Below are 8428 nucleotides of genomic sequence, written 5' to 3'. Positions count from 1 at the left end.
TGCTGTAGAATTTATTTGCTAGTTCAGAAGCATTTTATAATAGAAGATAAAGAAAGTCGTTGGATTGTCCCCATTCGTTCCCCTAGAAAAAAAAAACAAACTACAGAGTGCAAATGATATTTGTCACCCTTTTTTAATTAGCTAATATGCTATGCGTCATGGTTTACTTCTGACCCCATTCTGGAAGGTTAGAAACATAGACAGCAATGGGATACTTTGGTTCTTTTAATTTGTTCATCTTATTTTTAAATATATGTATACAAATAGCAAGGATCTTTCACCTGGAGATGAACAGCGCTTGCAAGTACTGTAAAACTATACAGATAAAATATGTTGCATTTATGTCACTGCAAAATCCTAGAGTACATCCACTGTTTTCAGATGTCTCAGAGTTACTCTTCCTCTTGCATTGGCTGTTAGGCCGTCTTCAGTGTCTTGGGAGCTTCACGAAGGTATAAGCAACAGCATGCTTTGTGCACTGACTTTGATCTGCAGACTTCAAACAAATGTGCTATGCAAACGTTTGTCACAGACCCAACAGTCTAGCAGGAGCTGGAACCCATTTTACAACCAAACCTAGCTATTATGATTCTTTTCTTGTATCCTCACCTTAGCAGGAGCAGGAACAATTTAAATGGCATTGACCCTATGTCAATGCATGTTCAGGTGAATCAGACCAGATTTTGGAGAGTTAACAGCATGGGTAGTCGCCAAGCAGGGTGTACCACTGCGGTCAGGTCCCAGCCAGAAATAGCATTCAAATTCTTGACCCAGGATGGGGAGATTATTTTTTCTGTCAGAAGGCTGTAATGTAGTGGAAACTACAGTTTCTTTCTTAGTGGTTGAAGATTTTGGTGCTAAGCAGTTTCTTCTGGTAAAATATTTTAAGTAGTGACATAATTTCCTTTGAATAACTATCATTTTCAAGCCCAGTAAAAGTGAGAGCTTTATGGGCTGTATTAACTCAAACAGCCCTTTGGAGAACATCTAACGTTTTATGAATGCTTATTGTCTGCTTTTTCTCCCTGCTTTTAAATAATGAAATACCTAACACCTGCAAATGAGTAATGATGTCGAGAAAGAAGATCTAACACTTAGTGCTGCCTGGAATATCAGGCATCAGAATTTCTCATTTGTAAACAAGGCTTCTCACAGGGGTTGCAAATATCAGTCGTCATCTCCGAAGCTGCTGCAGGAAGCATTCAGACCGTCAGTGGGTGAGTGCACTGTGACTGATGGCATGCTGGAAGAATTTGCCTCAGTTTCAGGCCTCGTGAACCGTAGGGAGCACGTCTGCAAATGGATCTTACAGAAGTACAATGTGAAAGAACTTAGAGATCATATAAACTTTTCTCATGGGAGCAAAGAGATGTGGTGTTTCAAATTTAACACAATAAAAATTGTGTTTGGTGCCTGATCTCTTTTTTCCTTACCTGACTATATTTGCTGTCTAACTTGCTGTGTGGAGCTTGCTATGGCACTTTTCTTCGCCCCAGTGATCTTATCGCTCTTTAATCTTATTCTTTCCTTTCACACATCCCCTGGTAGTATTTACCTATTTACAAATCTGTGGAGAATGCTACTGCACAGCTGCATTGAAAAAGCAGCATTAAAAATAAAAGTTCTTGACTTACTCAGCAAAAGGAAGATGGATTTTTCTCTGTCCTAATCCCTTGAATATATGACAAATTATAATGCGGACTAGTAAAACAATTAAGGCATACTTATTGAGAAGTGAAAGTGTGGCAATAAAAGCTTCTTTGAATCTTGCATTTTAAATAGAGAGAGCTGAATCCTAGAACTCTTTCTTTGGTGGAAATACTTGTGTAAGAACAGATTGTGCCATACCTATCTCTATCAAAATGCATTTTCTAAGTGATAGGATAGATAAATAAAGTAACGAAGACAACGAAGCTTGACTTTTCTGGAATGAAGCGACTGTTGGATGATGGAGGTTCCCACAGCCCTATGGGAGGAGCTGAAGCCCATGCTGATGATGGTGGATGAAACACAATGCCAGAGCATGCCCCATACAGCAGCTGACTTGGCCAGTCCTTGCACAACTCCTCCCTTTTTGCTATAGGAAGAGAGCACATCATAGGCAAAACGCAGGACCAAGGCTGTCAATGCAGGGCCATCCTTCCTTTTTTTGCCCAGCTGAATTAGCAGGATAGAAACAGGGTTGTGTTGATTTCCCTAGAGGAGGACTTGTGTTTGGGCAGCTATGAAAGCTTTTTCCAACTCCTTCAGCAGAGATTGTCACAGGACACTGGAGTACTGACGTGGTAAGCTGTTGAGAGATTCTGCCATGATGCAATGAGCTATGGATAAAGGACCTTGAGAGCTGTCTGAAAATCAAGGTACTGTAACACATATCTGTCCCTGCTGCTCAGTCTACTGATTATACAATAGAGCCACTTACAAAGTTGTAAAGCACAAGCAATATCAGCATTGCAAAATGAAATAGTTATATAATGCATATTTAATTATATATTGCACAAATAATGACGCTGCCAAATGTTAACTGTATTACTCACTAGAGGGCAGATTATAATCCACTCTTGGTGCTTTCCTGCTCGCTGCCTGTGTCACAAGGAGGCAACAGCTCTCAGTGTCTTGCAGGCAGGTAGAGGCACAGAGAAGCAATCTGAGGCCAGTGAGTCTGGTGGCAGTCGCATTGTCTTGTTGGAGCAAAGGAGAATCATCGACTGCCCTGGCTTTAAGTAATAATCTGGTTGGTTGCTCCTTCTGGAATTGCACATCTGTGATTTTTTTTATTTTTTTTAATGTTTTGTATTTATGGCAAAATTGAAACATAGAAAGCTAAGTCCACCTAAGGCATAATGAGAGCAATTGTGATGCTTACACTTATATGCAAAAATGTTTGCAGAATCAGGATATTCATGATGATTTTATAAGCTCATAGGTATTTAATATGCACTATATTTCCACGCCCTCTTTTTTTTTTTCTTTGGAGTTTATGTAAAAGTATATTTTACTGTAAGGCTTAATACATTTTTTCCCAGTAGAAATTTACAGGAATCTATATTTTAAGCTTACTTGAAGTACAGACCCACTTCCAAAATATTCAGTCAGCTTTGGCATTAACATAAATTTCTGCCTATTTATGTCCAGAACCACCATGGGGGATCTGCTCTGTGCTATGTAACTTAAACAAACCAAAAAGACTTGAATGAAGTTCTGAGATCAAGGCAGTTCTTGTCTTTTCTTCCTAAGTACAGCATACTGATAAAAATCAGTAATGTTTCAATCCCTTGAATTTTTAAAGTAGAGAGAGACTAAATATAGTCATGGAGGCCTCTCGCTCAACCTGCTGACCCTGAACCAAGTGACTGTAGGTTGCACTGACAAGAGTCCCTTTGTCCTTTTCAATAATCAGACCCACTGAGCCAGGTAAATCTTTAAACAAGATGAATGGGCATCATTTTTAAAAAGTAAAATAATTCACTAGGCTTCGGGTGTGTTTCTCTTTAATTAGTTTGATGAGCACAAAGGCTGAGGCCTTGTCAAATACCCAGTATTAACTTTTGATATTGACCCATAAGTGGAGCATTGCAGAGGTAAGAGCACGGGCAGGTGAAAATAAGTAAGATGTTTTCTGTAAAAGACTTTTGCCAGATGAGAGGAATCATTACCGTGATGATACTTCTAATTATAACATCATTAGGGCACTACTGCAGGTTCCCATGGCACGTGAAGTTTTTCAGCATCTTGATCCAAAATGGGTAAAATGTAGGCATTAACCCTTTCATTGGAAGTAGAGTTGAATATCCAGGCGAGCTGAAAGAACACAATTTGTTTTGTTTTAAAGTTAAGTCACAGTATTTTTTTTGAGAGTTCTGGAAAATTTAGCGGTAGTAAAGAATACTGAAAAGTAATTCACCTGGTCCTTCTGCATTCTCGCCAGAGGTCACAAATGGAGAACTGATGATGTGCGTTTCTCAAGACACCAAAAAGGGAGAGATAACGTACTTTGTTGTTGATCTAATTTTTGTCTGACTGGAAAACAGGAGGCGAAGTTTCTGGCACAAAGTTGTTGCCAAAACCTTTGAAGAATAGCCAAAAGCAGATAACAAACAGGCCTGCACACAATATTGCTCAAAGTCGCATTCAACTCCTTAAGCAGCTGTTCAATCTATGAAGTGAAAAATTCTTCTATTTTTGTGTAATTTTCAAACTGCTGATGATGCTGTAATATATCCTCTAGGTTTTTCTCTTTGTTTAGGCAGCCTGGATTTATACATTCAAATCTTGGCTCTAGAATGGTTCCAAGAGAACAATCATGCATGCAGATGCCACCAAATTAATATGCTATTAAATTCTATGATAAAACTACTTAGTGCTACAATGCTTCTAGAATTTGTCTTGCAGGTCCAAGTTGATCTTGTATGTAACTGACCTGGAAAGGAACAACATTTCCTGGTTTTGTGCGGTGCTGTCACTGTGTTTGTGTTGCTCTGAACTGAGTCTAGCTCCTGGTTTGCTCTTTAGGAGCCAGACAGTTAAACCACAACCCAATTCTGCCACTCTGGAACAAAATGACATCATCTTCAGTGTTTCAGAAGCAGAGGAATTGAACCTTGAGAGTTCCACAGATTCAGATTTACAGAATGTTAAATGAGCACAACCCCCCCCCAGGATCCCAACCCAGTAGGGTGTTCCCAGGCAGGGGCTACTCCAAGCTTAGGCGTGCATAGAAGATCCCACATGAGAAGCCTACTGCCAGAGATACCTAAAGGAAGGGGATTTTGAGCAATGCATTATACTTGAGGCAGACTGTGAATGATGAGTTTTCCATTGGACGAAATTGCACAGGGCAGGTAGATCAGAGTAACAGATAGAACAACAACCAAATATGTTCAAAGCAAAAGGACAAAAAGGGCATGAGAGAAATTTTAAAGGAGGAGGAGGCAGCAATAACATTATTAATATATCCCAGTGTTCTGAAGGAGTGGCTTTTTTTGTGAAACCCAGCAAGTTGTGACACTGAACAATGCCACTGCCGCAGCACAATCTGTATGATGCAAAGTGGGGATGTGGCTTGAAGATTTTGTGAATTCCAGAAGCTCCTCTTTGATGACTAAATAGTTATTAGCTCTTTGAGACTGAGTACCATTTGGGTAATTGGCAAGTGGACTGTGACCTGAAGGACTGATTAAACTGGAGGGAAATAATTCAAAATTCTTTTCAGTTTTCCTCCATACTGCTTTTGTTTCATGTTCAGACAACTCAATCTAAAACATGAAACATTATTTTCATAAGAGCAATCATAATTGGCATAATTTGAAGAAAAAAAAAAACTAGTAGCACTTGCTAATATGGGCAGAATTCAATTAATAAAACACCAAACCACATACTGTGGCTGATTTGTTTCTAAAATACACTTGTGTAATTTAATAGACAAATGTGTTGTCTGTAGTGGTCATTATTCTAAAAACAGCAGGGTTTATTCCTTACATTCCATTTTTTAATCTTTGGCTTTATTGACGCTTTGAAAACTAGCAGCCTAACTGGTTGTTCCTAGGTAGGAATTCTGCCCAAAAGCACAGTTTGTAGAACTGTGCTCATTTAAGTGATGTTACAAGGTTGTCTGACACATGCAAAAAAAAAAAAAAAAGAACTTCTCACATGACATGAGAAACATTCTCCACCTGTGACTTCCCATTAGCAATGTAAGTATGTAGATTTGTCATTATTCAGAAATCAGCCTGCAGACCCAAGATGACCTGTGCTTCACCTCACCAATCCTGCTCCTGGGGCGTCTCGCATGAGGGTAGGTGCACTTCCATTTCAACCCTAAAAGTGGGACTGTTCATCTTTCTGAATCAGCTACATGGGCTGAGTCCCTGTCTTCCACTGCACCAAATCAGTTTTCAGCTGAGCTTTGTTATTCAGTGTGCACCTTTATCATGTTCTGGAAGACAAAGTGCTCAGGCCATGTTACGTGCACGTTTTTGTGTAGTACCAAATAGTGTTTTGTGAAAGCCTTTTAGAATCAGCTTTTTTCTTGGAGTGGTGTCAATCTTCAAGAATTTTTAAATATTTTACCTAACCAACTACTATTTATTCCTTTTGAAAGAAAAGCAAATGGTTACGTGAAGCCCTGGCCATTTTACACTTGCGTATCCCTACACGATCTCTGCTCCATAATGCACACAGAAGACGTGTGTGGGCTTTGCTCTGCTCCTCCCCTTCACTGCCCACTGAGGGAATTCAAGCATGAAAGAGCTGTCCTGGTGCACACCCACCTCCCGACATGGAGAGGAAATCCCAGGTGAGTACTTTGGGATAAGAGCCCTGAGGAGGTCTTTGGTTGGCTTTGGTTTTCATACGTTTGTGACGTGAAATAACCTGAAAACATAACTTAGCAGTTTAGATAGATCTTTGGTGGAAAAATGCTTCAGTTAACATCACATATAATAATGGGTAAATATCTCAGTGAAAATCTCTTTTTAATCCATTTTTTGTCGTATTGTTTTGGGCTGCAAAGTAATTTGTGTGGTATTTTTTCAACTTCCCCGTTTGTCCCTCCTTCTCACCACTGTTCACCTAAACTTATTTCCAGGTGGAGAATCTGTGATACTGCCTTCTTCCTGGGCTACAAAATGACAGCACTTATTATCTGTCCACTCGTCTGTTCCTGTTTAGTCAGTAAGTGGAACATTGCCTACGACTTTCTTCAGATAATGTTCCTCTTTTTCCACATTTAGGGGGCCTCTATTGTGTGTAATCTCGCTGCAAGATAAGAGCTTAATAAATAACTCTTTTTATAGTTGTTTTTTTTTAATTCTGTATGTGTAGAACACCTGTTCTGCTGATGCTTGTAGATTTTTTAGGTAATTTGACTTTAAATTTTATATAAAAAGGAGATATTAAACTTCCTCCTGACATAATTAGAAAACTAAAATGTAAGTTTGCTCGCTGAAAACTATATCTTGGAGTTCTTTTGCAATACAAGTTAATTAACTGGATTTAGATATTTGCAAGACGATATATTTAATGGGATTACTGCTCATATAATGTTCTCAGTGACTGATTTGGAATCTAAGCTCAGGGAACAGAATACTGAATTTCCAGCTCTTTGAGAGTTAATGTTGTGTTAAGGAAAAGTACAATTTGAACCTCATTGTTCATGAATAGCGAAGTTATTCCGGTGAAATGGAGCCGGTGCCTACAAGGGCTACACGAGGCAGATGCTTGAGCGGCAGCGCAGACAGCGGCATTCCTGCGAGCGCTTGGCTACAGATATCCCCGCACCTGAACTCCTGGCAAGTTCAAGGCAATTGCGTATCTCATCACAACATAATGGCCCTTTATTCAGCCCCTGTCTCCCAAGTGGGATCAATTAGATGCTTTGGTCTGCAGGCCTGAGAATAAACATTTGTGTTTTCATTTATATTTAGAGTGAAAATGAAGACGCGTGGCCGTTCTGCCCGCGTCCGTTGTGTTTTGAAACAAAGGTTTAATTTGTTCTGTCAAGATATTGATTGTCTTTTTAATAGGAAAAGGTAGAAAGTTAAATGACAGCAAGCCCTTGGGAAAAATACAATAGCCCTGCACCAATAAATCTCGCATTAGCGTCTATCTTTTTATTAAGGCAAATATATTTCTATGTGTCAATTTGGTTCACTACAATGTTAGAGTTTCACTCCTAACACAGGTTTTCTCTAATGAATACGGTAATTTAAATCTTATGATCAGAGTACTACTTTTAAAGAAACTTGAACATTTTTTGTTTAAATGCTATTAACCGTTTCAATATTAGCTCAGCCAAATAGCTATTAGATTGGGAAATTTATATTCTCACTTTAAGGAATGAATGTGTAATTCTACAATGCTCCTACTTTCTAAAACTTTTTTAAAGTACTTGGCAAGTAGAATGGTGATTTTTGTTGAACCTGTTAGATTTTAAAATTTAACCAGCATTCCAAAGCTCTGGTGAGTTCAAATGCCTTAACGTTTTTATTTGTGGTTGTAATTTTATTTTTAAGCATTGATAAAGTGAAGTCTTAAAAATCTAACTGGATAAAAACATCTAGATGACAGTGGTTCACCCGGTCACAAGTTGGAAAGGGAAAGAAAATTCCATGGAGAGAAGGAAACTCTTATATACCTGCATACGCCTTCCTAAGATACAACATAAAATATTTCTGAAGTGATACTTGCCTTGTTGTTTCGATCTTGATTTCTGGGGGAGGTTGTTTGGTTTTGGATATGACTGTATGCTCTGATCAGAGGGCTTTGGTGACATGAAACAGAAGAAGAAAGAAATTACTGGTATGTGACAGTGTCAAAACTGACCTGCCAAGTGAGAATTTGACATCTGATGTTTTACATGGCTGCTAAGTTACAAGTATCTCATTCTAGATATTTTTAGTCCTTGAATAAATTGCTTTTATTAAGATAA

General features: G+C 38.7%; 1 long non-coding RNA gene across 1 annotated transcript; it reads left to right on the top strand.

Moving 5' to 3' along the window:
* The first annotated feature begins 258 nt into the window (after window positions 1-258).
* On the top strand, window positions 259-6675 carry LOC146543888 (uncharacterized). Its single transcript, XR_014884802.1, has 2 exons — window positions 259-6295; window positions 6587-6675. It is a non-coding gene; the product is annotated as an uncharacterized LOC146543888 (long non-coding RNA).
* Window positions 6676-8428: the final 1753 nt, after the last annotated feature.

Source organism: Meleagris gallopavo, chromosome 8 (assembly GCF_905368555.1).
Source record: "Meleagris gallopavo chromosome 8, MGAL_WU_HG_1.1, whole genome shotgun sequence".
Lineage (NCBI taxonomy): Eukaryota > Metazoa > Chordata > Aves > Galliformes > Phasianidae > Meleagris > Meleagris gallopavo.
Note: the sequence above shows the minus strand (reverse complement) of the source record. Positions and strands in the feature narration are given on the sequence as shown.